The sequence below is a fragment of the Pinus tabuliformis genome, chromosome 3_1 (assembly GCF_031772625.1).
Source record: "Pinus tabuliformis cultivar Carrire ecotype Pingquan chromosome 3_1, CPIR1, whole genome shotgun sequence".
Taxonomy (NCBI): Eukaryota; Viridiplantae; Streptophyta; class Pinopsida; order Pinales; family Pinaceae; genus Pinus; species Pinus tabuliformis.
The window spans coordinates 188,316,089-188,343,434 of NC_142301.1; the positions used below are offsets into that span (position 1 = coordinate 188,316,089).

Consider the following 27,346-nt stretch of genomic DNA (forward strand, 5'->3'; position numbering starts at 1 on the left):
ACCCAAAGGAGAAGGTGGTTCACCACAAAGCAAGAGATGGAATGAGAGTAGCGAACTCCCAAGAAGATCATCATGCCATATTCAACCACCTTTAAGGTATAAATATTATGCTTTGATCACTAATGTGTTGAATGTCATAGAACCTTTAAACTTTAAAGAAGCTAATGAACATGTGGAACGGAGAAATGCAATGAAGGAAGAATATGATTTAATAATAAGGAATGATACTTCAGAATTAACTAAATTTCCTGAAAACAAAGAACCCATAGGATGCAAATGGTTGTTCAAGATTAAATTTAAATCTCATGGGAGTGTGGATAAATATAAAGCTAGATTGGTTTCTAAAGGTTATTCACAAAATGAGGGCATTGATTATGATGAAACCTTTGCACCGATAGCTCAGTTAGATACATTTAGATTATTGATTGCCTTAGCTAGAAAATATAAATGGAAGCTTCATCAACTAGATGTTAAGTCTGCTTTCTTGAATGGGGACCTAAAATAAGAAGTATATCTTACTCAACCATAAGGGTTTGTTAAAAAAGGGCAAGAAAATCTTGTTTATAAATTAAATAAAGGATTATATGGGTTGAAACAGGCACAAAGATCATGGTATGAAAAGATTGATTCTTTCTTTCTTCAGAAGGGTTTTATGAAAAGTCAAATTGATCCTAATCTCTATACCAAGACAAATAATAAGGGGCATATTGTTTTGATTACCCTATAGATGATCTTATAATAATAGGACATACTTCTAAATTGACTGATGAATTTAAAGGGAAAATTTCATAGGTGTTTGAAATGAAAGACCTTGGTGAATTATATTATTGTTTATCTCTTGAGGTATGGACAGAAGATGGACAAACTATGATTACACAAGGTAAATATATCAGAGAGCTTCTCAAAGGTTCAAAATGGATCAGTGTAAAGCAACATCATTACCTTTAAACCAAAATGTAAAATTCTATAGTGATGATCACTCAAGAGATGTTGATGGCATATCGTATCGTCAGTTAGTCAGAAGTTTGAACTATCTCTCTACAACCAAACCAAATATTGCATATTCAATCAGAATGTTGAGCCAATTCATGACCAAGGCTCTTGAAATTCATTGGAAATCAACTAAGGGAGTACTCTGGTATCTTAAGGGGACTATTGATTATGGTAATAAATATACTGATGCTTTTGATGTTGAGTTGATAAGCCACTATGATTCAGATTGGGCTGACAATCTTGATGACAGAAGATCAACTTTATGGCATGCATTCAACTTTGGATTTGGGATCATGTCATGGAGAAACAAGAAATAACTAATTGTTTCTTTATCATTAACTGAAGGTGAATATAAATCCTTGTGTAGTTCTATATGTGAAGTAATTTGGCTGCGGCGAACTCTTAAAGATGTTGGAGAAGAACAAAAAAACCTACAATGATCAAATGTGACAATCAAAGCTCCATAAAATTGGCCAATAATCCTATGTACCTATTGATGCCTCGAAAATCGCTGCATCAACATCGGGGATAACCACCCGGTCCAGACCTTAAAGGCAACTCCTTTTCCGTTTGGTGTGGTGGCTCCGACTGGATATAATGGGACCAGTTTCCCAATGATAGGTAAATGGGATGGATAAATAATTGATTTTCTAATATCTAATGATAATGGATGAATGATCTAATCTAAAAGTAAAATGTAAACAACTATTCTATCCCGGGAAATGGCTGCTTTTAGTGTAACTTTGGATGGTCTTCATTCACAAACAGGCATATAGATGACTCTTGTTGGTAAGCAAAGATGTTTATTCATATGATAATTACTAAGCCCAAATAGTTGAACAAAGCAATCAAGCAAACATTATTACACTATTTCTCATATATATCATAGACATAGATATGAGTGAAAGAATAACAGTCCTCGGACATTCAATAGTGAAAAGTACAAGGATTGTTGTTAAAACACATATATATATTCAATGATAGAAAAATTTAAACGAATGCAGATTCACATAAAAATGACAGAAGAGCATAGATAATAGTACCATATGTTTATTCGAATCACTTCCAATATCAATCGCATTCAAATTCCTTTTTCCAACTTAGAAACACTTCCACAAAAGGCAATAGTGCACAGATCATCAAAGATTTCTCTGTAAAAATTCAGAATACTAGCCCAGTCTTTAAAAAATAGATCAGAAGCACAATAGTGTGATTTCTTGATTTGAGTTTATACAAAAACTGAGGACCCTTTCCAAATGCATGAAAGGGCCTATAAATACTAATTAAGATAACTAATTACAAAATAGAAGTGCTAATTAATTGGTACAACTATGCTATGAATATCTCCTCAAAATCGGCTTGTCCTCAGTTGGCAGCATGATTCACTGCTTCGGATGATCTCCCTTTGGCTTGAGCTGGCAAATATCTAACATTGGTTGCAACTCTGGGGGGCGGCTTAGGCGAGAATTCAGTTGAGCTGAATATGTGGCATCTTGGATTTCAGGGATCATGCAACTGATAGCATCAGTTAAACATTTGAGCGCGGCCCTCTGACTGTATGGCTTGATTAAGAAAAACCAAAAGGTATCCCAAGTTAAATTTTGGATGCCAGCGATTAGTCTTCCTTTCTTTTCCAACTCCTGATTGCATGTTTGTTCCAAGGCTTTGGCCGATGTTAATTTTCCTGGATTACACTGTGAAATCATATTAGACAGATAAAGAGTGTCGTTAAGAAATTCAATTAAATTGCTAGTAGATAACCGACATCTTGAGGTTTCTCTTTCTGCCTTCATTAGTTGATTCAACCATTCTAGGAACATGATGTCTTTGTGTGACTCAAGAATTTTGGGTAGATCTGAAGCCTGTCCTTCAAGGGAGTCTTGCCAAGCAAGAAAACTGGTTAAGGTCTCATCGGCCTGTTCTAAATCCTGTCTAGCTTCAACTGATTTATCAACTATAGCTGTAGTAATTTCACAAAGAGGTTCGGCCAAAGAAATGTTATGACATAGCAGTTTCAGCTGTGTAATCAATGCCTTATTGATTTGTAGAGCTTCTGTTCTGAATTCTGCTACTTGAGGAAGGCTTCTAAACTTTTCTACTTCTTGTGACAGTTGAGCGATTTGCTCATCCTTAGTCTTGCTCATTTGTTCGTTCATTACCTTTAATTTGGCCACTGCTTCAGACAGTTCCTTCTGTTTCTGCACTGCACTCGAATCTATCCTCTGTTTCTCTTTGTGTAATTGCTCATTTAATTGGCTGTTTGTCTGCCGCTGTGTTGATAGTTGTTGTTCCAATTGTTCTATTTTCCACTGTGCTTCGGACACCTGCGACTGCAATGAATCAATCATTTGATCTTTTTCCTTGAGGAGACTACTCAACTCCGACGCTTTATCCATGGTGGCTTTCAAATATGCTCCGGTATACCGGGAGAGTTTCGTAAGGTCGTCAGAAGGGTTCAGTTCCTCCTTCCATACCACATTAGCCATCTTTGTTTGATCTGGAAAAAGGGAAGATTGATCAAGTCTCCTCCTTTTCCTCTGTCTTTTCACCACAGCCCTGTGTTTAGGACTGTAAAAGACGTCTAGTGGTGGTATGTCTTCTACCTGTAAAACAATTTGATCGGATGGATCTCTGGGGATTATTTCCGCATCTTTACTACTGGGAAGGCCGCTGGTTCCTTCCATCGGAACCGTAGTTGTGGTTGTTTCTTGAATGACTGTCACTTGGGGCATGCTGAATCCTAGTGGAGTCTCGGGATTATTAATAATAGAGTCAAATTGTTGCCACTCTTGAAGGAGTTTGAGATCAATTTGGGTCTCTAAATCAATAACTTCACTATGCTACTTCTTTCCTTTTTCCTGCTCTGTTTCCTGCTCTTTTCCTTTCTCCTACTCTATTTCCTTTTCGGGAATTTTCTCTGTAGCGGGAGACTCGTCAATACTCTTCTGCCCAGGCTCGCTTGACTTAGTTGTTGGTGTAGTGGCCAACAAGTCCAGAGGCAGAGTTTGCAACCTCTGTTCTCTGAGCCTATTGAACTCTACCAGTCCTTCATCATTATATTTCATCCTGTCCAATGTTTTAACCTGAGACAATGATTCTGCTGAAGAAAATAAATCATCAAATTCATCCTTTTCATGGTCAAACTTAGTAAGTTTGGCCTGTTCAAGCACATTATAGGCAACCTTTCGTGGATCGAATTGCCTGCTAGGGATGGTTGCAAGATTGAACATATTTATTTTCCCTGACTCCTTCTCAGCATGTTTCCAATTGAGTATGGTATAGACACCACATCTTAAAGGGAATACGGGCCATAGCTTTTTTTTGGAAGTCCTAAGAGTTTTGGACGTTCCAGCGGTTGTGATTTGGTAAGCTAATTCTCGTGCCAACAGTTTATCCAGCACATATAATGGGAGGACATGGGGTTTTGTGGCACTACCAAACACCTGTATATATGTGAATTTATCTTCCCCGAACCAATTTCCCACAGCAGTCAAGTCAACTTCTGCCTCCTCGGAAATCCTTGGGGCAGGTTTATCAAAGATAGAATAATAGATAGGTAACATAAAACCGTTATAGATTTGATACAAGTGGTCTTTATAATGTGCCTTCCACAACATATGATGGTAGATGTGAATTGGCCTAGGATCTTGTGGCGTCCACCTCCACCTGAGTATCGGGTATTCAGAATTAAAACAAAGCATATCCATAACATAAGCACTGTAATAGAAGGGAGGAATAGTTCGGGTGGTTTTGCATGAATTGAATCTAAAATCAAGAATTGCAGAGGCTAATTTATCAGACAGTATATTGGCCCAATCCAGGACATAACTACTAGTTGCCGCTTCCATTAAAGGAACCATTTCGATATCAAATTTTGCAGAATCATGCATTCCCCATATCCTACACATCATTGCTCCAATGTAACAGTAAGGAGATGCTAAGGAATCCATGGAGTACTTACTCGATGACTCATGTATGTGCTTTCCTGGATTCTGTCTCCATTGTCTAATCGGGGCTGATTCCATCTCATTCTCATCTGCGAATTTCTTTAGAAAAGCTTTGTTGTATTTATTTTCCGGCTCGGGAAAATGGTACATTTTCCTCAAGTCGTCAGGCTGAAATGAACCGAAAACACTTCCATCAACTCTGCAAAAGGTCTTATTAGAAACAAGAATTTGTTCGACAACCCATCTGACCACATCAGTGTAAGGGAGAATTTTCTCCCGAGCTGCTATCCTGTGTAAAAATGAGTCGGCCAAGTCTTCCAGCGAGGCTTCTGATTTGCTGGTTTAGTCTGCAGTAGATTCTTCTTCTGTTTCCTATGGTTCTTCCACCTCAATCAGATTATAAATGCTTTTCCAGCTTGTATTTCCAAGGCCGAGACATGTAGTGTCTGAAATTAGGCCCTTCTTGCTTGGTCCTGGGTCACTAGTGGGCTGGACTGTTACTGTTGGGGCCGTTGCCACAACGGATCTCTTAGATTTCTTTCCCATTTGCTTAAAACTTGATACTTCGACGGAATTCTGCACAAGGAAGGAAACCAGCATGATACAGAGAAACAGATAAGAAGAGAAAATATGAAAGAGTTATATCTTTTAACGAATAGTCATAGATCGTGGTAACATTGCCGCAGATAGAATCTAAGTGGAAAATCTCAGCATAACTGCTCCATTAATTGGCCGCTTCACCTATCAATCATGATAAGGAGGCTTTTAAATAATCCATCATAACGTCTATTGATTCAAGCGTGGCTTAGATTTTTGGCGGTTAATCGCATTTGATGATTGGCGTCGTGAAAGGGAGGGTTTTCATAATAATCCAAAATATTGTTCAATCACCAAAGGTGATATGATGCATACCAATCTTTAATATGTTTAGAAACAAGCGCCCTGATTTAATGCATCGCAATCGGGACAGGGCTCAAGTCACTTTATTCATGCCATTGCGAAATCGCCGATTGCCGATGGAGATACGCCTTATTGCATCGGGGATTTAAAGGTGTCACAATTAACGCATTGATTACCACAGCCGATTGCCGATAGCGATGCCTTTATCGCATTGGAGGAATGGGGGATGCCTTATAAATGATGCGCTTTGCCTTTCCCCGATATCCGATAGCGATTTCCCTTTTCGGATCAGAGTTATTCAATGGGCCTTTACTTATGTTCCTTTTTATATTGCGATATGCGATCTTGCGATCGCTTTATCGCAATAGTAAAAGATTTATGATTTGCTTAAAAAGGCCTCTTTTATCATTGTTTAAAAGGGATATCATATTTCAATCAGACCTTTTAATGAGGGTTTTTCTAATAATAAGTTAATACCAATTTATTGACACATCTATGTTTAAAAAGGGACCCATTTCATATTATGATTTTAAAGAAAAATTTTATCAAATGGGGGGTTGTTGTACAGCACAACAATTGGCGATTCACTGGGAGAAACAATTATCTTTGGGAAAAGTTAAAATACTTAAACTTTTTAATCTGAAAATCTTATCCGAGTGAAAGATTCTAATATAACTAGGCAAACATAAATTCTGAATGTAATGATAACTATTCTACTATCCTCTTCTCATGTTATAATTAAATACATTCTATGTTTCAAACTAGCCCTGCTTGGTTGTTAATGATAAAACAAAAACTTTTTCAACTTAGCTTTATAATGACTCCTTTTCCATAGGTAGAGCCTCTGCTGCCAGCAAACATCTATAGTCTCGACAGGGATACCTTTTAACCATTTGATCGTTCATTGTCCCATCTATTTCAGAGTATAATTACAAAGAATGATTCCAGAGATATGTTTTCATATTTTTGTATCATTTTTTCTTTTTCTTCATTTTGTAAGATAAAAAGCCATTGTCTTGGTTTGGTAGCCAGCTGTTTGACAATGCCATTCACTGGTGATAATTTAACTGAACAAGCTGGCTCGTGATGAGACCCCTTGCCTTATAATTATAAGCCATTACCTTGTTTTGGTATGCAGTATTGGTAATGCCAATTGAACTATTTCCCTATGATCATGGTAAGCAGGCTTGTGATAAGACCTCTTATCTTTTATCTCAAGTATATTTTAGAATTACACTCTGAGTAATTATAACCCTTGATGAATGGGATGAACAATTTTCTCCTTAAGAGAGGATGGATGACAGGATAAGAGTTGAAGATGCTAATATTGAATCAGTATCTATTTTGTATTGATAACCATTTTCAGGCTGCTTAAAAACATTAAAATGGTTTACAGTACTTCTAATCTTTGAGAAGAGTTTACAGAAATAAAATGGGGTTTCAAAATCTAAATATACCTAACTTCTTAGAAATCTTTCTTTCGTTTAAGGCTTCCATTTTAAAAGCAAATATCATAACTATTTCTTTTGAGAAACTTTTCAATATAGTAAAGACCAATGGAAGGCTAACTTTATTCTTCTAAAATCCCAAAATCTAAGCTATGTACAAAATTTTAGCTGGAAATTGAATATTTACAAAGGGAGAAGGGGTTACCTTCTCAATTGAAGAATTTTTTCAAGATAAGGCCGTTAACAGGAAGAGAGTCTCTCTTTCCTGATAGATCTTGCAAAATGAAAGTAGAAGGGCCTATCTTCTCATTGATTTGAAATGGTCCAAGCCACATTTTCTAGAACTTTGTGTGTTTTCCTTTATCCTCATGGGCTTTGTCCCATTTCAAAACTAGATCACCAACTTGTAATTGTTTTGAACTGGTTGAAGTTGTATCAAAAGATGACTTGATAATTTGCTGATGTTTTGCATGTATAATTCTGGCTTTTTCCCTTTCTTCTTCTAGTTTCAAAATTTGATCGTGTCTTAGTTGAATAGAAGATGAGGGACTTTCTTCGATAAACTGCACTAAAGCTAAAGATGGAAGCACTAAGTTAGCTGGTATGACAGCTTCCTTTCCATACACTAGATTGAATGGAGAAGTGCCTATAGAGGTTTTTTGAGTTATTCTATCAGCCCATAGTGCAAATATCAAAGATTTATGCCAGTTTTTATGATTCTGTTCAATAGTTCGCTAAATAATTTTAATAAGATTTTTATTGGTGGATTTTGCCAAACCATTGCCCTGAGGGTAGTAATTTGCAGAATACCTCAATTTAAATCCCCTTTTGATAGCAAACTCAAACATAGAATTTCCATAGAAATAAGATGCATTATAAAAAAAAAGAGCATTTGGGACACCAAACCTGGTAATAATGAATTGATCTATGAATTCCATAATTGCCTCGGAGTTTTTTGTCTTTAAAGGAATTGCTTCAACCCACTTAGTGAAGTAATCAGTGGCGGTAAGGATATACTTATGCTGTTTGGATGAGTGTGGAGTGATTTCTCCAATGATGTCCAATCCCCATTGCTCAAATGGTTGCTCAATGTTGACTGGTTGCAAAGGGAAAGCTGGCTTCCTTTGTCTTCCACTAGAGGTTTGACAGCTTTGGCATTTCCTTACATATTCATGAGTATCCCTAAACAAGGTGGGCCAATAGTACCCAGCATGAATGATTTTGTGAGCTGTGGTGTCAGCTCCAAAATGATTTCCTGCTGGTCCATCATGGAGTTCCCGCAAAACTTTTTGAGCTTCAGGTTTTTCTAAGAAACTTAATAAAATTGAATCATAATTTCACCTAAACAATACACCATCTATAATTGTAAATTTTTTTGCTTTCAATATAATGGCACGTTTGTTTTTATAGGAGAGATTGGAAGGAGCGTACCCATTTTTTAAATAGAAAATCAGATCTGTATATTGTGATTCAGAACCTGTGGTACTTATCTGATTGATTTCTCCAGTATCTTCTGTATTTTCAGGTTCTTGAATGTTGGATGCTCCTGCTAACAACCTGCAAAAACCTTGGCCTTTGACAATCTTTGCTGGCTTTATTTCCAAGTCATATTCTTGTAATGCTGTGACCCAATTTTCTCTCTTTTCTCCTAATTCCCTTTGAACTAGTAATTGTCTTACTGCTGAAAAAGGAACTATAAATTTTGTGTGAGTTTTTAAGAGGAAGGACCTATAGTGTTTTATGGCTTTGTACACATCAAAGGCTTGTTTTTCAACTTCCGAATAGTTTAGTTCAACACCTTGAAGATTTGAGCTGTAAAACGAAATTGGTGCTTCCAAATTTTGATCATTAATTTGAGTCAATACTGCTGCATATGACGAGGCGGATGCGAGGGTATATAGTATGAAATGATTAGAAAAATTGGGAGTGCTTAAAGCAGGGGCATTAATTATTGATTGTTTGATGGAATCAAATGCCTCCTTTTCTGTAGATCCCCATTTAAACACCAAATTTTTCTTAATCATCATTTGCAATGGTAAAATAATCTGGGAAAAATCTGGAACAAAACGTTTAACAAAGTTAATCTGACCCAAAAATGACTGCATGGATTTTTTATTATGGGGAAATGGAATTTCAGAAATCTCTTTAATTCTATCTGGATCAATATAGATACCATCTTTTGAAACAATGAAGCCTAAAAGTTTTCCTTGATTAAGGGCAAAAAAGGACTTCTTTGGATTAAGAGAGATACCATATTTTCTACAGCGTTCAAAGATTTGTTTTAAATCATGTAAATGATTAGACCTTTTCTTGGAAAATACAGTAATATCATCTAAATAGACAACTACTGATTTATTGAGCAATCCTTTGAATGCTATGTCCATGGCTCTCTGAAATGTAGCTCTTGCATTGATGAGTCCAAAAGGCATCTTTTGGTAGGCATAAGTCCCCCACTTAGTTCTGAAGGTCGTTTTAAGCCTATCATCAGGATGAACCAAAATTTGGTTATATCCTGAAAAACCGTCTAAAAAGGACATTAGTTCTGAACCAGCTACAGAATGTAATGTTTGCTCCATAGTAGGTAAAGGGAAGCTATCCTTTTGACTTGCATTATTAAGATTTCTGAAATCAATACAAATCCTGATATCGCCATTTTTCTTCCGAACAGGCACCATGTTGGAAATCCAATTTGAATGTCTCACAGGAAAAATTATCTTAGCCTTTCAGAGTTTATTTAATTCAGCCTTATTTGACTCTCAAGGTTAGGATGAATCTTTCTTAACTTCTGTTACACTGGTTTTTGTTCAGAAAGCATCAGAATAGTATGTTGAATAATTGATGTATCGTATGTTTTCAGATCATCATATTTCCAAGCGAAGACGTACTTGTTTTTTGTTAATAGCCTAATGAATGTTGTTTTTTCTTCTACAGAAAGTCCTAATCCAAAATTGATGTTTTGAGGGTTCTCCTCAGTACCTAGGCTTATCAATTCAAATCTTAAAGTGGAACTCTGGAGTTTTGAATTGGTCACCTGTTTAAACCTGTCTTTAATATCATAAAAATCTTCAAGCTTGACCACTGGTTTTGGTATTGAGTTTCCCTCTTACTTTTCCTTCATCTGAAGGTCATGATCACTTTCATCAATGATTTGGCCATCATAGGACTTGTTAGAAGTCACACTCTCCAATTGGTGACATTATCGGGAATTGATGGTCTAAAAATTAACTCTACTGAAAATCTATCTTGGCTGTAGTCTTCAGATGGTAGGAGTTTGGAAGCAACATTAGCTAGCAGGTCTGCTGCTGTATTCTGGGACCTAGGGATGGGAGAAATATTGAATGCTAAAAATTGAGAGGTGAGTTCCTGTACCAAAGACTGATAATGTTTAAGATGACCAGAAAGGCAATGAATTGCATTTCTAACCTATTTAATAACAATCTCTGAATTGCCAAACACTTTCAGATATTGAACCTTAAGGCTAATCGCTTTGTAGAGTCTTTGGACTAAGGCCTCATATTCAGCTGTATTGTTTGTGCATTCAAATTCAAGTCTGCATGATAACATAGTTTTTTCTCCCTGCGGGCTAACTAAAATACATCCTGCTCCCGAGCCTTCACTAGATTTAGACCCGTCAAAATATAGTGACCAAAATAAAGAATTATCAACAATTTTATTTACAGTTTCCTCAGTAACATTAAAACATCTTGACCTATCTATTTGTGAAAAGTTTTCGATCTGAGATGTGAAATTATTAACTGGGAAAGGAGATGGTTGGGCAGTGAAATTGCCAAAGAATGATTCGGATGAATAATTCCCCAAAATATTATTATTGAATGCTATTGGTTGGTTTTCTTGTTCAAACTCGGTAACTGTATGGGTCATGTGTTTCTCCCGATCAATCTTGATCTGATTCGGTTTTCCTTTATAAGGTAACCACATATGAGACCAATCGGTGGAAATATAGCCATGGAGTTTTTCGGACCAATCTCTACTTAAAATCAACCCATAGAATTCAAGTATATCAGCGATCAAAATATCAATTCTTTGAACTACTCTAGGATCAGCTGATAACCTGATAGTTACTGAGTTGATTTCCCCTAAAACCTCGACCTTAGTTCTATCCAACTGTACAATATGAATTGCAGACTTTTGGGGTTCAATGTTCAGTTTGGAACAAACCGAAGCTGGCATTATATTAGAGGAAGCCCATGAGTCAATCAAATAGTTGTGTAGGTTTCTATTGTAGATCTCATAGGTTAAGAGGAAGGGAGGAGTATGATAATTTGATCTATCCCCAATTAAGACTGCGTCAGTAGCTTCCACTCTACCAGAAGGTGGTTGGAAGCTTTGGACAATACAACATTAGGAAGAGGTGAAGAAGGAACGGCATTCAACTCTTTAAGAAGTAACTTCTGCTGATGTTTGAGTTTTCTAAGTTCAAACATAGTAATATTTACCTTAGTTTTCTTCATATCTTCGATAATATTGTAGTCCATAGAATTTGATACTACCAATGTCTTAGATGTTGAAGGTAGATTTGAAGATGATGGTTGATTTTGGGATGGTGTTGCTAAAGCTTTCTTTGGTAGTAGTGGAACCTGCATTCCTTTTCTTCGAAGTTGTCTAGACAGGTTCAGGAGTACCTTTACTCCTAGTAGTCACGGGGAAAGCTTCTTGTTCTTTTTCTGTATCGGAAGTGGGTAAAATAAAATCCCACATCCCATGGCATTCTACAGTCTCTCCTTCTTCGGGTTCCTCAGATGTCAAGACTGTTTCATCTTCTTCTTCTTCTTCAGGATCTGAATCAGCATTAGATATAACATTTGGTGGTTTTGATTCAGGTTTCTTAAAATTTCTAAATGGCCTTTTTGTTGAGGTTTCTGCTACTTGCTTCTTGATTTTGACCATTTCATTTGACATAGTCTTGAGGACTTTTTGTAAACCTTCCATATCATATGGATCTTTAGGGGTTTTCTTCTTTGAATCATCCTTGAAAGAAACTTTTTTGGATTTTCTATCTTCAAGAGCAGCTTTCTTTTCTAAAGCATTAATACGTTTTTCCACAGCAAGTGCCTCTTTCATGTTTTTAGCTAAAGTTGGTTTTGCAGCCCTGTCTACGAAAATAGCTATATTTGAGGGTAGGGCAGTTATATACCATTCGCTTCTGATTTGCTCACTTGGTTTGGAGGCAGTTGGAATCTTATTCAAGAGTTTATTGAATCGTGAGTTGAATTCCTTAATAGGTTCTTTATGCTCTATCCTAAGATTGGAGAGATCATTGATTAATGTGGCTAAAGATCTATCATCGCCATACTTAGTAAGAAACTATTCTTGGAAAATGTTCCAACTGGTAATGGATCCAGAGGGCAGGGAAAAATACCAAGATCCTGCTGATCCTTGCAAAGTATAAGGGAAAAGCCTAACGACAACATCTTCTTCTGTCACTCCTTTCAAATTAACTGATAACATAAAGTTATTAATATGTTCTTCGGCTTGTGTTCCAACATCTGGATTAAACTTGGGTAACCATTTTTAAGGAGAATCAGGCAATGCATGTAATGGTGCAGGCATGTTGACCGCACCGGGACTATTCCATGGATCTGCCATTGAAACATCAGTAGTGGATGATATTACTGATGAAATTCCAGATGTTTGAGAAGGAGTTGACATTGAGGATTGAATAGGTTGGGATGTTGAAGTTCCTGATCCCTGATGGACAACAATATGTAATGAAGGAGTGGATGGCTGACTTCGCGCTGGGGAAGATGAGATGGAAGATTTCGATGAGAAAGTTTCACTGTCAGATCCTTCAGTATTCTTTTTTCCCCTTTTCCTTTTAGGTAAAGGCAACTCAGTAGGTTCGATACCGAGCTTTCCCCTCTAAAGTCTGGTGAGAGGCTGAGGTAGATTGAATTACAAAGTCTCACTGCCTTGAGATACCTCAGATTTCTGTGGTGATATCGAAAATCCTTGAAGTTTATGGATGAGATACTGAACTTCAGGGGACTCAGGACTTAATCGTTCTGAAGTATGGTGGGTTTGAGTAGTGGTAGTTGATTCCTCTTCTTCTTGCTTGGATACTGGAGATCCAACATGCAAATGGGAAGTACGAGGTGATGTGGAGGGAGATGTACTCTCAGAATGGATTATAGGTTTGGATTTGCTCGCCATTCACAGTTCATGCCCTCCTTCTAGCGCCAAAAATGTTGATGCCTCGAAAATTGCTGCATCAACATCGGGGATAACCACCCGGTCCGGACGTTAAAGGCAGCTCCTTTTCCATTTGGTGTGGTGGCTCCAACTGGATATAATGGGACTAGTTTCCCAATGATTGGTAAATGGGACGGATAAATAATTGATTTTATAATATCTAATGATAATGGATGAATGATCTAATCTAAAAGTAAAATGTAAACAACTATTCTATCCCGGGAAATAGCTACTTTTAGTGTAACTTTGGATGGTCTTCATTCACAAACATGCATATATGACTCTTGTTGGTAAGAAAAGATGTTTATTCATATGATAATTACTAAGCCCAAATAGTTGAACAAAGCAATCAAGCAAACATTATTACACTATTTCTCATATATATCATAGACATAGATATGAGTGAAAGAATAACAGTCCTTGGACATTAAATAGTGAAAAGTACAAGGATTGCTGTTAAAACACATATATATATTCAATGATAGCAAAATTTAAACGAATGCAGATTCACATAAAAATGACAGAAGAGCATAGATAATAGTACCATATGTTTATTCGAATCACTTCCAATATCAATCGCATTCAAATTCCTTTTTCCAACTTGGAAACACTTCCACAAAAGGCAATAGTGCACAGATCATCAAAGCTTTCTTTGTCAAAATTCAGAATACTGGCCCAGCCTTTAAAAAATAGATCAGAAGCACAATAATGTGACTTCCTGATTTGAGTTTATACAAAAACTGAGGATCCTTTCCAAATGCATGAAAGGGCCTATAAATACTAGTTAAGATAACTAATTACAAAATAAAAGTGCTAATTAATTGGTACAACTATGCTATGAATATCTCCTCAAAATCGGCTTGTCCTCAGTCGACAACATGATTCATTGCTTCGGATGATCTCCCTTCGGCTTGAGCTGGCAAATATCTAACATTGGTTGCAACTCTGGGGGGCGGCTTAGGTGAGAATTCAGTTGAGCTGAATATGTGGCATCTTGGATTTCGGGGAGCATGCAACTGATAGCATCAGTTAAAAATTTGAGCGCGGCCCTCTGACTATATGGCTTGATTAAGAGAAACCAAAAGGTATCCCAAGTTAAACTTTGGATGCCAACGATTAGTCTTCCTTTCTTTTCCAACTCCTGATTGCATGTTTGTTCCAAGGCTTTGGCCGATGTTAATTTTCTTGGATTACACTGTGAAATCATATTAGACAGATAAAGAGTGTCGTTAACAAATTAAATTAAATTGCTAGTACATAACCGACATCTTGAGGTTTCTCTTTCTGCCTTCATTAGTTGAGTCTGCCATTCTAGGAACAGGATGTCTTTGTGTGACTCAAGAATTTTGGGTAGATCCGAAGCCTGTCCTTCAAGGGAGTCTTGCCAAGCAAGAAAACTGGTTAAGGTCTCATCGGCATGTTCTAAATCCTGTCTAGCTTAACCTGATTTATCAACTATAACTGTAGTAATTTCACAAAGAGGTTCGGCCAAAGAAATGTTATGACATAGCAGTTTCAGCTGTGTAATCAACGCCTTATTGATTTGTAGAGCTTCTGTTCTGAATTCCGCTACTTGAGGAAGGCTTCTGAAATTTTCTACTTCTTGTAACAGTTGAGCGATTTGCTCATCCTTAGTCTTGCTCATTTGTTCGTTCATCGCCTTTAATTTGGCCACTGCTTTAGACAGTTCCTTCTGTTTCTGCACTGCACTCGAATCTATCCTCTGTTTCTCTTTGTGTAATTGCTCATTTAATTGGCTGTTTGTCTGCCGCTGTGTTGATAGTTGTTGTTCCAATTGTTCTATTTTCCGCTGTGCTTCGGACACCTGCGACTGCAATGAATCAATCATTTGATCTTTTTCCTTGAGGAGACTGCTCACTTCTGACGCTTTATCCATGGTGGCTGCTGAATATGCTCTGGCATACTGGGAGAGTTTCGTAAGGTCGTCGGAAGGGTTCAGTTCCTCCTTCCACACCACATTAGCCATCTCTGTTTGATCTGGCAAAAGGGAAGATTGATCAAGTCTCCTCCTTTTCCTCTATCGTTTCACCACAACCCTGTGTTTAGGACTGTAAAAGACGTCTAGTGGTGGTATGTCTTCTACCTGTAAAACAATTTGATCGGATGGATCTCTAGGGATTATTTCTGCATCTTTACTACTGGGTAGGCTGCTGGTTCCTTCCATCGGAACCATAGTTGTGGTTGTTTCTTGACTGACTATCACTTGGGGCATGCCGAATCCTGGTGGAGTATCGGGATTATTAATAATAGAGTCAAATTGCTGCCACTCTTGAAGGAGTTTGGGATCAATTTGGGTCTCTAAATAAATAACTTCACTGTGCTGCTTCTTTCCTTTTTCCTGCTCTGTTTCCTGTTCTTTTCCTTTCTCCTGCTCTGTTTCCTTTTCGGGAATTTTCTTTGTAGCGGGAGAATTCTCAATACTCTTCTGCCCAGGCTCGCTTGACTTAGTTGTTGGTGTAGTGGCCAACAAGTCCAGAGGCAGAGTTTGCAACCTCTGTTCTCTGAGCCTATTGAACTCTACCAGTCCTTCATCATTATATTTCATCCTCGCCAATGTTTTAACCTGAGACAATGATTCTGCTGAAGAAAATAAATCATCAAATTCATCTTTTTCATGGTCAAACTTAGTAAGTTTGGCCTGTTCAAGCACATTATAGGCAACCTTTCATGTATCGAATTTCCTGCTAGGGATGGTCGCAAGATTGAGCATATTTATTTTCCCTGCCTCCTTCTCAGCATGTTTCCAATCGAGTATGGTATAGACACCACATCTTAGAGGGAATACGGGCCATAGCTGTTTTTTGGAAGTCCTAAGAGTTTTGGATGTTCCAGCGGTTGTGATTTGGTAAGCTAATTCTCGTGCCAACAGTTTATCCGGCACATATAATGGGAGGACATGGGGTTTTGTGGCACTACCAAACACCCGTATATATGTGAATTTATCTTCCCTGAACCAATTTCCCACAGCGGTCAAGTCAACTTCTGCCTCCTCGGAAATCCTTGGGGCAGGTTTATCAATGATAACATAATAGATAGGCAACATAATACCATTACAGATTTGATACAAGTGGTCTTTATAATGTGCCTTCCACAACATCTGATGGTAGATGTGAATTGTCTTAGGATCCTGTGGCGTCCACCTCCACCCGAGTATCGGGTATTCGGAATTAAAACAAAGCATATCCATAACATAAGCACTGTAATAGAAGGGAGGAATAGTCCGGGTGGTTTTGCGTGAATTGAATCTAAAATCAAGAATTGCAGAGGCTAATTTATCAGACAATATATTGGCCCAATCCATGACATAACTACTAGTTGCCGCTTCCATTAAAGGAACCATTTCGATATCAAATTTTGCAGAATCATGCATTCCCCATATCCTACACATCATTGCCCCAGTGTAACAGTAAGGAGATGCTAAGGAATCCATGGAGTACTTACCCGATGACTCATGTTTGTGCTTTGCTAGATTCTATCTCCATTGTCTAATCGGGGCTGATTCCGTCTCATTCTCATCTGCGAATTTCTTTAGAAAAGCTTTGTTGTATTTCTTTTCCGGCTCGGGCAAATGGTACATTTTCCTCAAGTCGTCAGGCTGAAATGAACCGAAAACTCTTCCATCAACTGTGCAAAAGGTCCTATTAGAAACAGGAATTTGTTCGACCACCCATCTGACCACATCAGTGTAAGGGAGAATTTTCTCCCGAGCTGCTATCCTGTGTAAAAATGAGTTGGCCAAATCTTTCAACGAGGCTTCTGATTTGCTGGTTGAGTCTGCAGTAGCTTCTTCTTCTGTTTCCTCTGGTTCTTCCGCCTCAATCAGATTATAAATGCTTTGCCAGCTTGTATTTCCAAGGCCGAGACATGTAGTGTCCAAAATTAGGCCCTTCTTCCTTGGTCCTGGGTCACTGGTGGGCTGGACTGTTACTGCTGGGGCCGCTGCCGCAACAGATCTCTTAGATTTCTTTCCCATTTGCTTAAAACTTGATACTTCGACGGAATTCTGCACAAGGAAGGAAACCAGCGTGATACAGAGAAATAGATAACAAGAGCAAATATGAAAGAGTTATATCTTTTAACGAATAGTCATAGATTGTGGTAACATTGCCGCAGATAGAATCTAAGTGGAAAATCTCGGCATAATTGCTCCATTAATTGGTCGCTTCACCTGTCAATCATGATAAGGAGGCTTTTAAATAATCCATCATAACATCTATTGATTCAAGCGTGGCTTAGATTTTTGGCGGTTAATCGCATTTGATGATTGGCGTCGTGAAAGGGAGGGTTTTCATAATAATCCAAAATATTGTTCAATCACCAAAGGTGATATGATGCATGCCAATCTTTAATATGTTTAGAAACAAGCGCCCTGATTTAATGCATCACAATCGAGACAAGGCTCGGTCACTTTATTCATGCCATTGCGAAATCGCCGATCGCTGATGGCGATACACCTTATCGCATCGGGGATTTAAAGGTGTCACAATTAACGCATTGATTACCACAGCCGATTGCCGATAGCGATGCCTTTATCGCATTGGAGGAATGGGGGATGCCTTATAAATGATGCTCTTTGCCTTTCCCCGATATACGATAGTGATTTCCCTTTTCGGATCGGAGTTATTCAATGAGCCTTTACTTATGTTCCTTTCATTATTGCGATATGCGATCTTGCGATCGCTTTATCGCAATAGTAAAAGCTTTATGATTTGCTTAAAAAGTCCTCTTTTATCATTGTTTAAAAGAGATATCATATTTCAATCGGACCTTTTGATGAGGGTTTTTCTAATAATAAGTTAATACCAATTTATTCACACGTCTATGTTTAAAAAGGGACCCATTTCATATTATGATTTTAAAGAAAAATTTTATCAAATGGGGGGGTTGTTGTACAACACAACGGTACCATGAAATATCAAAACATATTGACACTCATTATCATTTTTTCAGGGAAAAGATGGAGTCTAAAGAAATTACCTTAATGTATTGTAATACTTGTGATAATATGGCTCACATCTTCACAAAGCCTCTTGGATAGGTAAAACATGAGACTTTTAGAGTTATGTTAGGTGTGGTGGAAAATCCATTTCTCCATTAAGTGGTAGACTTGTAATTAAGGAAGAAATCTAGTCATTTCTAGATTAGTTCATTATTAGTCATTTGTTGTAGTGTGTTAAGATTATGTTGTCTCATTAAGGATTGAGATCCTATTTCTTAGGGAGTTGTTAAAACCTCCTAGCAAATATGTACACATGTTTAGATGAATGGAATATAGTGTGTTGCGAGCTTCGACAACCTCCAAATGGAGCAGGTCTCACCTGAGAGTTGCTAATCTTTGCTCTCATACTTTTTCCCTAGGAGTTGCTCATCTTTGCTCTCCTACTTTTTCTCTTTCATTTTGATTTTATGTGATATTGATAAGTTGTGGTATTCGCCTATGGTTTTGTAACAATACCTATTTACAGATTAAGAATCTCCATGATAAAATAGGGGTGAATCTCTATGATCAATAATCTTATTACACTTTATATTAAATGTAAATATGTTTAATTTATATAATAATTATTTTTGTTATTAATAATTATTATTAATTTTTCAAAAATAATTATTAATTTTTATAATTTTAATAATTTTAATAACGGATAAGTGTTTATTTTAATATTTATTAATATTTATTAACTATTTAATTTATATAACTACATTAATATATTATTAATTTAACATATACAATAATATTAACACTATTTCTATATTGATACAATATATAATTACGACCTTAGTATATTGTTTTTTTTTTCTAAATAAGTCTAAGATCTATTACTGTAACAAAATGATACAAGGAGGCTGTGGCCTCTGCAGTTCTGAGCCAAGGTTCATGGCATAATGCAACAAAAACAAAATTAAGACTGCCCAGAGGTGGGAAACCAGTCCAGTCCAAAATAAGTTTGTTGCCCGCGCAGGGGAAACCAGCATATGAACATGGAGCAATATTCTATTGACTTCAGTTTCAAGACTAACTATTTTGCTCAAAAATTCAAAAGTAAACCCATAGACTTGGTTGCTAGGAACCTGAAATCTGAAGACGCGTGGTGAATTATGTGTCATTCGGTGCTGACGGGTGTTCTTCAATAATGAAACATTTGTAGGCGTCGAGGTCATCCTCGTCTTTCTGCAGCGCACCCGTGTCATCCTTCGTCAGAGGTTCTTCTCGATTTTGCTCCACTGCAGAAGGCTTTCCTTGAGCATTATCCCTCTTCTCCATTGCGCTGGTGGGCTGTCCTTTGTCGCTGGATGGCTCCTCTTGGAAGGTGACTGTGATGGTAGCTTTGATGAGTGGTCGATTCAAAGAGCAATGGTAAATGAATTGGGCCGAATGGTTGGATTGCTAAGAGCTAGAGGGGATATCAGTAGCTGGAATGGCTGTTTGCAAAGGCTGGGAGTGGACAGCGGGTATGCTGCCTCTACCACTGCGAGTTTCAGGATAATGGGCTGAGACATAATTTTCCGAGGGGGAAGAGGAGTCTAAGACTGTTGAGGGCAGAGAACGGGGTAGTCTGCCTCTGCTACTACCCCTCCTACTCCTCATTCGATGGTGCAGTCTGGGCATGATGGTGTGGGGATGAAGAGACTGCCTATGAGAGGTCGGCACTGAGTGGAGCTCTGAGGTGGAAGGCTCAGAAGGCTCAGAATCGAAAGTCAGGTTGCAGACCAAGCTCTGAGAGTAATAGTTGCCCTGTCCAAACTTTATGCAATAGAGAATGTTGCATCATCTGCCTATTGCAGTGCATGTACTTGGCTCCACTGCAGCCAGGGGGCACTTGCAACTCAGAGGCAGAGGAGTTGAAACAGAGGAGGTGGGTCAAATATTACCTAAGGGCTCCATGATGCAGAGCCGAGGCGTGATGGCGCTGGTGAGTTGATTCGAGTGCCGAATTGAATGGCATTTACTGCTGCTGTGAAACAGTTTTATTGCTTTGTGTGTGGGTTTACGGGTGGCTATGTGGCTATGCCACTTGTCGTCCCATTCCTCTGCCTTCATATCAGTCCTGGTGTACACCCGCATCCAGGAAACCTTAATATATTGTTAGTTCAACATGTAAAAATAATATTAACACTATTTTTATATTGATAAAATATACAATTATGAAATTTTACCATAAGTCTAGGTACACATCACTAGTTAAACATAACAAATATTTAGTTCAGTAATTCGTTGTATTAGGTATTCATCACTACTTATGAGATGTCCCAAAAGTCCTTTTGATGAAGTAGAATTATGTTTTTCATTTTGAATGTAAATCATAATACTAGAAAGTTTTAAGGTTGTTATTTATGAGTTGTGGTTTTGAGGAGACCAATAAATACAATAAAATTAAGTTATAGATTTCCATATTTAATGAATATGGAATAGTTTTTTTTTATAATTATTTGATATAAATTTACCATTCATATAAAAATGCAATAAAATTTTAGTATATGTTTAAACATAAACAAATGAATTCAAAAGCAAGAAATGAGTTCAAAAATGAATTTGAAAATGGACCAATGATAAACACTATTAATTCAAGATCTAATAACATTAATTCCTTAATTTCCAAGTGTTTATTTGAAAATGGACAAATGATAAACAAGATTAATTCAAGATCTAATAACGTTAATTCCTTAATTTCCAAGAGTTTATCGCTTGATATTTAAATTATAAATGTACACGTTAACCTGTTAAATGCAATTGATGTAATTTCTCAATAAAGAAATAAAGCAGAAAAATAAAACGTGTGACAACATCTTTTTACGAGAAAGGAGATTTTTTTAAAAACTACCAGGAGTGAGAATAATGAGGAAGGAAAAGAAACAAAGCCAATTTCAAAGTAACATGATATTTAAGAGATATGGTATATAAGATCTTTTTATGCGTTCATTATCAACTTAAATATTAAGATAAAAAAAAGTTGAGTAAGATATTTACAATTTGATTACAGATGTGAATATCTTTTATTTATTTTTTGATTTGAATACAAATATCACATCTTTTATTTATTTTTTGATTTGAATACAAATTTATGACCTTTTATAAAGAAACACATATTTTTAATTTTCATATTTAATTAATATTAGATAATTTTATAGCATTAGATGAACTAAAAAAATTATTAGATACAGTTTTTAGTTGTTCACCTCTCAACAAAAATTTCCTATTAGAAGCATAGTAAAGTAGTAGTCATTTCATTCTCCTATCACAAAATCCCTTTGTGTATCATGGTCAAGCACCTATCATACATTATCCTAGAGAAGGGTTAGTATGTGTGAGGAATCTGGGTGGGTTAGTATGTGCGAGGAATTCCTAGAGCAAGGGTTAGTATGTGTGGGGAATCTCTGTGTGAGAGATTTTATATAATTTCAACCTGTTGATGGTCAAAATTGACCATAATCAACATTTGGGAAACCACCCAGTTGACTGTTTTCTATTTTGGATGATGGTTTCTATTAGTTGAATGGCCCCAATTAACCTTGGGAAGATTACTCAACAGATGAAGACTTGTAAATAAGAAAATGAAAGAGATATAAGAAAACCAAATGATATTGCTAAATAAAAATAGTAAAATATCAAACTAATTCTAAACTATCTTCTAATAACATATAACTATGCACTATAAAAAAAATGAAAGAGAAATATAACAAATAACAAGAAATATACATGGCTCATTAAATCATTGATTTATAAGTTGTAAATGAAATGATTAATTCAATTAAATAGTTAATTAAATTTATTCATAAACAACATTCATATATATATATATAAATGAAAGAAAAAACAAATCAATAGTGACTCATCCAATTATTCAATTATAAACATAAAGAAAAAACACTTTAATGGTTCCAATTGAAAATTAGAGAAAACGAATTCAGATAATAGTAGATAGTGTGTATTAATAAAAAACTGTTCAGTGAGTGTAATAAGAAAAAACTGAGTACAAAAGTGTATTTTGTTCTTACATTATAAAGATTTAGAACCCCTAGCCCAGTGATTGAGAGCTGAGATGTTTAAATAGTTTTTTACAAACATAGGGGAGGTAGTTTTTCCTACTAATTTTCCTCAACAAATTACAAAAAAAAAATATTAAAATGGAATTTTGTTGTAACATTTAAAATGAAAATATTTTTTCAACTTGATGGAGCAAATGGTTGAGGAAAACTATTGGCTGATTTCCATCGGTTGTATACTTCTATAAGATTTGCTAGCTCGGGGGAAGAATCGGGTCTAATATTCACCTGAGAGGTGTGCAAATGCAGTTACAATAGTGGCAAGATTTGAGTAATATGTTCATTTATCATTTTAGTTACCTGAAGGTGACTGTGTGGTTTAATTAAAATTTCCCACATTAACTCAAAATTTACGACTATTAGTTGTTCAATCTGGTCAAGAGTCTATATTGGAAATAATTGAATTTCCAACCATATTTCTAGCATGCCTTGTGTGAAAGTATTTAGTAACTAACATTAGTTCCCGTATCATGTCACTATACTTTGCACAACATGCACTCCATACTCCATCTATCTACCACTACTAACAAATTTACTAGTTCCTTGTAGAAACCCTAATGTTCCCATGAAATAGCCTCACACAACCACTTCTTATCTTATTAGTCCTTGCCTTTGGCGGACTATAGTGATCGATAAGCGTTGATCAACATTAATGTGCTTTGACCAACCACCTCCTTCAATGTTTTATGCAATGTTTTAACATAAATATCCGATCAACCAAAATTTTATCCAAAGTTTTTTATTTGACCTCTTATTGTGGAGAAAACTGTATGCTTTTATTAAAAGTTAGGATAATAAGTTTTAAACTTCAGTTAAATGTTAATTTAATGCTAGTTTTTATTTCGATTTACCATTACTTGGAAAACATTTAATGTTTTCTTCTCTCCCCTGCAATGCATAATCCAAGTTACGGCATATCTAAATCCACTGCCAACCACATCGCCAACACACAGATTTCTGCGTGTGCAATTGATGCCACATGTCTGACACTTGATAGCATAAGAATTGCTTTGCATGTAGTTGGGTGCCTTTCATAAGAATTTCTTTGCATGTAGCTGGGTTCCTTTCAGACATTCTTCTTATTATTCTATTCCTCACCTTGTTATTCTATGATATTCCTCTACCTGCAGATAACAATGAAGAACCTGTTGCAAAACCTGTTCAAGTGTAAATTTAGCGCCGCAACTTCAAGGTGAATTTACCAAAAGCTTACTCAAAAACTCGACGGAAAATGCATCCAGTTCGTTCTTTAATTTCTTGTGCTTTAAATGCATCCATTTTATGTACTTTAACCATGTCTTTGCTTTAACTGTGTCTATTTATTGCAAACGATATTAATGATATTGAATGGGAAGACCTTACTCAAAAACTCAACGGAAAATGCATCTATTTTGTTCTTTAATTTCCTATTCTTTAAATGCAGCCATTTCATTTTTTAATTTCCTGAGCTTTAAATGAATCCATTTTCTATGCTTTAACTATGTTTATTTATTGCATACGATATAAACTAGCATTTGCATCTTATGTTGCAAAGGAAATGCCGTAAGGCATAGAGTGGGGAAGAATAGGGACATGTGAATGGACATTGTTGAAAGCAAGGGTGGATGATAATGAGTTACAATTGCAATAGTTAGTTATGTGTATTCTGAAAATGGATATTTTGTAAATAATAATAGTTTGTGGAAGAATAGCGACATGTGAATGGACATTGTTGAAAGAAAGGGTGGATGATAATGAGTTACAGTTGAAAGTATTAGTTATGTGTATTTTGAATATGGATATTTTGTAAATAATAGCAGTGTGTAGAAAAATAGAAACATGTGAATGGACATTGTTGAAAGCTAGGGTGGATCATAATGAGTTATACTTGAAATAATTAGTTATGTCTATTCGAATATGGCCATTTTGTAAATAATAGTAATGTCATGTAGAGGTTATCCATTATCCATGTAGTTGTTTTTGTTTATGTGAACATGTTTTTGTTCATTATTTTAAAGTAAAGCTACAAAATAGATATATCAATAAAGCTACTCAGCAGCTTAGCAACTTTTTTAGCACGAAAAACAAGCTATATGGTTGTATTATATTCATCCAGCAGATATGTACAACAATGTTGATATGGAAACCATCTGATATGAAAAATGTAATGTGGTTCAAACCACATGGAGAGAAAGGATATATGTAGCCCTATCAGATCTGTTACATAAAGGTATTAAGGAAATATATTGCATAATGCACATATGTTCATATAGAATTCAGAAAATCAGTCCCTTGAGCCAAGATTATATATGGAAAAAAGACAAAAATATGATTCAAATGTTGGGGAAACAGAAAATCATACCAGATTTGACTTCAGAAAATAGAGAAGTATGTACTCGGCATGGAAAAGACTTGGATCTGGTGGGAGGTGTTGTCCACTGTAATCTGCATCCTCCATATACCCTGTGGCGATGATAGCCACTGTTTTGATAAAGCATTTGCTCTCCAGTTTTTATCCCTCAAAATATGGGAGATTGTGTAGTCTTTCCTGTTGCACCACAAAGCCTCAAGCCTGTTCAACCAGCCAGAGAGATGTATATTTTTTATGATATGTTTAGACAGTACATGGTCGATGATGACTTTCGAGTCTCCAAAAATATGAAGGTTTTTGAGGCCAAGGAAGTCAGAGATAGAAAGGAGACCAGCCATGGCCATAATTTCTGCTTTGTTGTTAGTTCCAGGTCCTCCATTCCAATGTATGTCAAAAGCTTGTCCTTCTTCTGGGATTATATAAACTCCACAGGCGCATGTGTCATGCTGAGCAGCACTATCAAAAAAAGCACAGGGATATCCATAGGCATCGTTGGGCTGTTGATTCCTTCCTTGTCTGACTTTGGGATGTCGTGGCCGAGCTAGCGCTTCATATAAACAAAGGATAGATTCGAAAACTTTATAAAATGGTTCCCTTTTGGAATCTAAAATAATTCGATTTCGCCATTTCCATATGGCCCAGATTGTTAACAAAGAAATGGGCCTCCACTTGCAGTACATGTTGCTCCATGCTTTGAAAGCCTCATATATAGAAGGAGCATTGACGATGGCGAAACCAAAGTGAGCAGTTAAGTTCTGCCAAATCAACTGGGATTGAGGACACTGTAGGAAAATATGCAAATTATTCTCAGAATTTGATCTACAAAGGGGGCATATGGCAGGCCCACACCATTTGCGCTTCTAGAGATTCTCCCAAGTGAGATTCCTGTCATGAAAAACCAGCCAAGCAAAAATAATGATTTTTAAAGGGCATCCAGGTTTCCAAAATGCTGGGGGAAAAATATGATCACATGCATCGGATTCTGATAATAAAATTTGGAGATATATATGCTTTGCATATACAGTCAATGCACCACCGAGACCTTTCCAAACGAGGCAATTCCTGTCTGACGAGCGATACAATCCACGCGATTGCAGTGAAATAGTGATAGCATTCCATTGGGATTCCAGAGCACCGGGTAATTGCATTTCTGTAGCAGTTTTCCAGATTGGAATAGCACCATCCCATTTTTTTATTGCACTAGCCCAAAAGAAATATCCCCTGCTGTGTAAATTTCTCAAAAGTTGAGAGGAGATATGGATCTTTTCTCCCGCACTTGCGAATTCATCAAATCCAATGATAATAATGGATCCGGATTGGAATTTCCAAATCAAATTTTTTCTAAAGAACAACTCCAATCTTTTAAAACCTCTCCATATATATGAGTCGTTGGTGGATCTAGTGGAGCGCTATCTATACCAATATGTCATGTCTTGCTCATCCATGTACTTAGCTCTAATGGTTTTGCTCCAGTTGGATTCACCCATAATCGCTTTCCACATTGATTTACATAGAAGGGCTCTTCTAAAGGAGTGTAAATCCAATATGCCCCAACCTCCCATATTTTTTGGCCATGTCAACTTCGAAAGCTTCCTGAGGTGATATTTTATCTTCTCCTTCTGTCCTCCCCATATGAAATTAGATATCATTCTGTTTAAACTGTTAATAGTAGATGAAGGGATATAGAAAAGGTGTGCCCAATAAACCATGATTTGTACCAGCAGGGATTGTGTGAGAATGGTGCGACCTCCAATTGATAAGCACCTGTATTCCCATGTAGATATTTTCTTATAGAACTGATCCGGAATCCACGACTAGTCGGCCAATCTGTAACCCACAGGTTTCAAATTGAATCCCAGATATTTGAAGCCCTTCAGGATAGGAAATGCTTTAATGTTGAAAAGATCTATTAGAAATGTGATTATATCTCCATTTACATCAGCGACATGGAATGAATATTTTAAATCGTCGATATACATGCCGGTGGCTTTTTGAAATCTCTCCAAGATTTCATAGATACATATCCATGTTGATTTGTACAGTATGGCTGACAGAAGGATATCATCAACAAAAAGATTATGCGACATGAATATATCCCTGCAAATGGGGAGAGGCTTGTATCTCTCTTGTTGGATCGCTTTCTTTATGTGTAGGCTCAGAGATTCCATAACTAGAATGAAAAGGAGTGGAGATAGGGAGCAACCTTGACGTAAGCCCCTGGCCGCTTTGAAGAAAGGAGTTGGGACACCGTTAATTAGGACTGCATAATTTACTTCCACCACACAGGCCATGATCCATCTAATGCACCTGACATCTAGGCCAATCCTAGCCAGTAGGCATCGCATAAATCCCCAGTTCACACAGTCGTATGCCTTTTTAAGGCCGATTTTTAAAAGAGCAACTTCTATTTTCCTGCTATGCATTGAGTGTAAGCA

General features: G+C 36.7%; 1 pseudogene across 1 annotated transcript in view; it reads left to right on the forward strand.

The window, feature by feature from the left end:
- Positions 1–27,346, forward strand: part of LOC149186432 (putative receptor protein kinase ZmPK1) — a 292,721-nt pseudogene that overhangs the window by 42,989 nt on the left and 222,386 nt on the right. Inside the window, exon 2 of the transcript XR_016255694.1 lies at positions 23,692–23,753. The product of XR_016255694.1 is annotated as a putative receptor protein kinase ZmPK1 (transcript). The remainder of the gene's footprint in view (positions 1–23,691; positions 23,754–27,346) is intronic.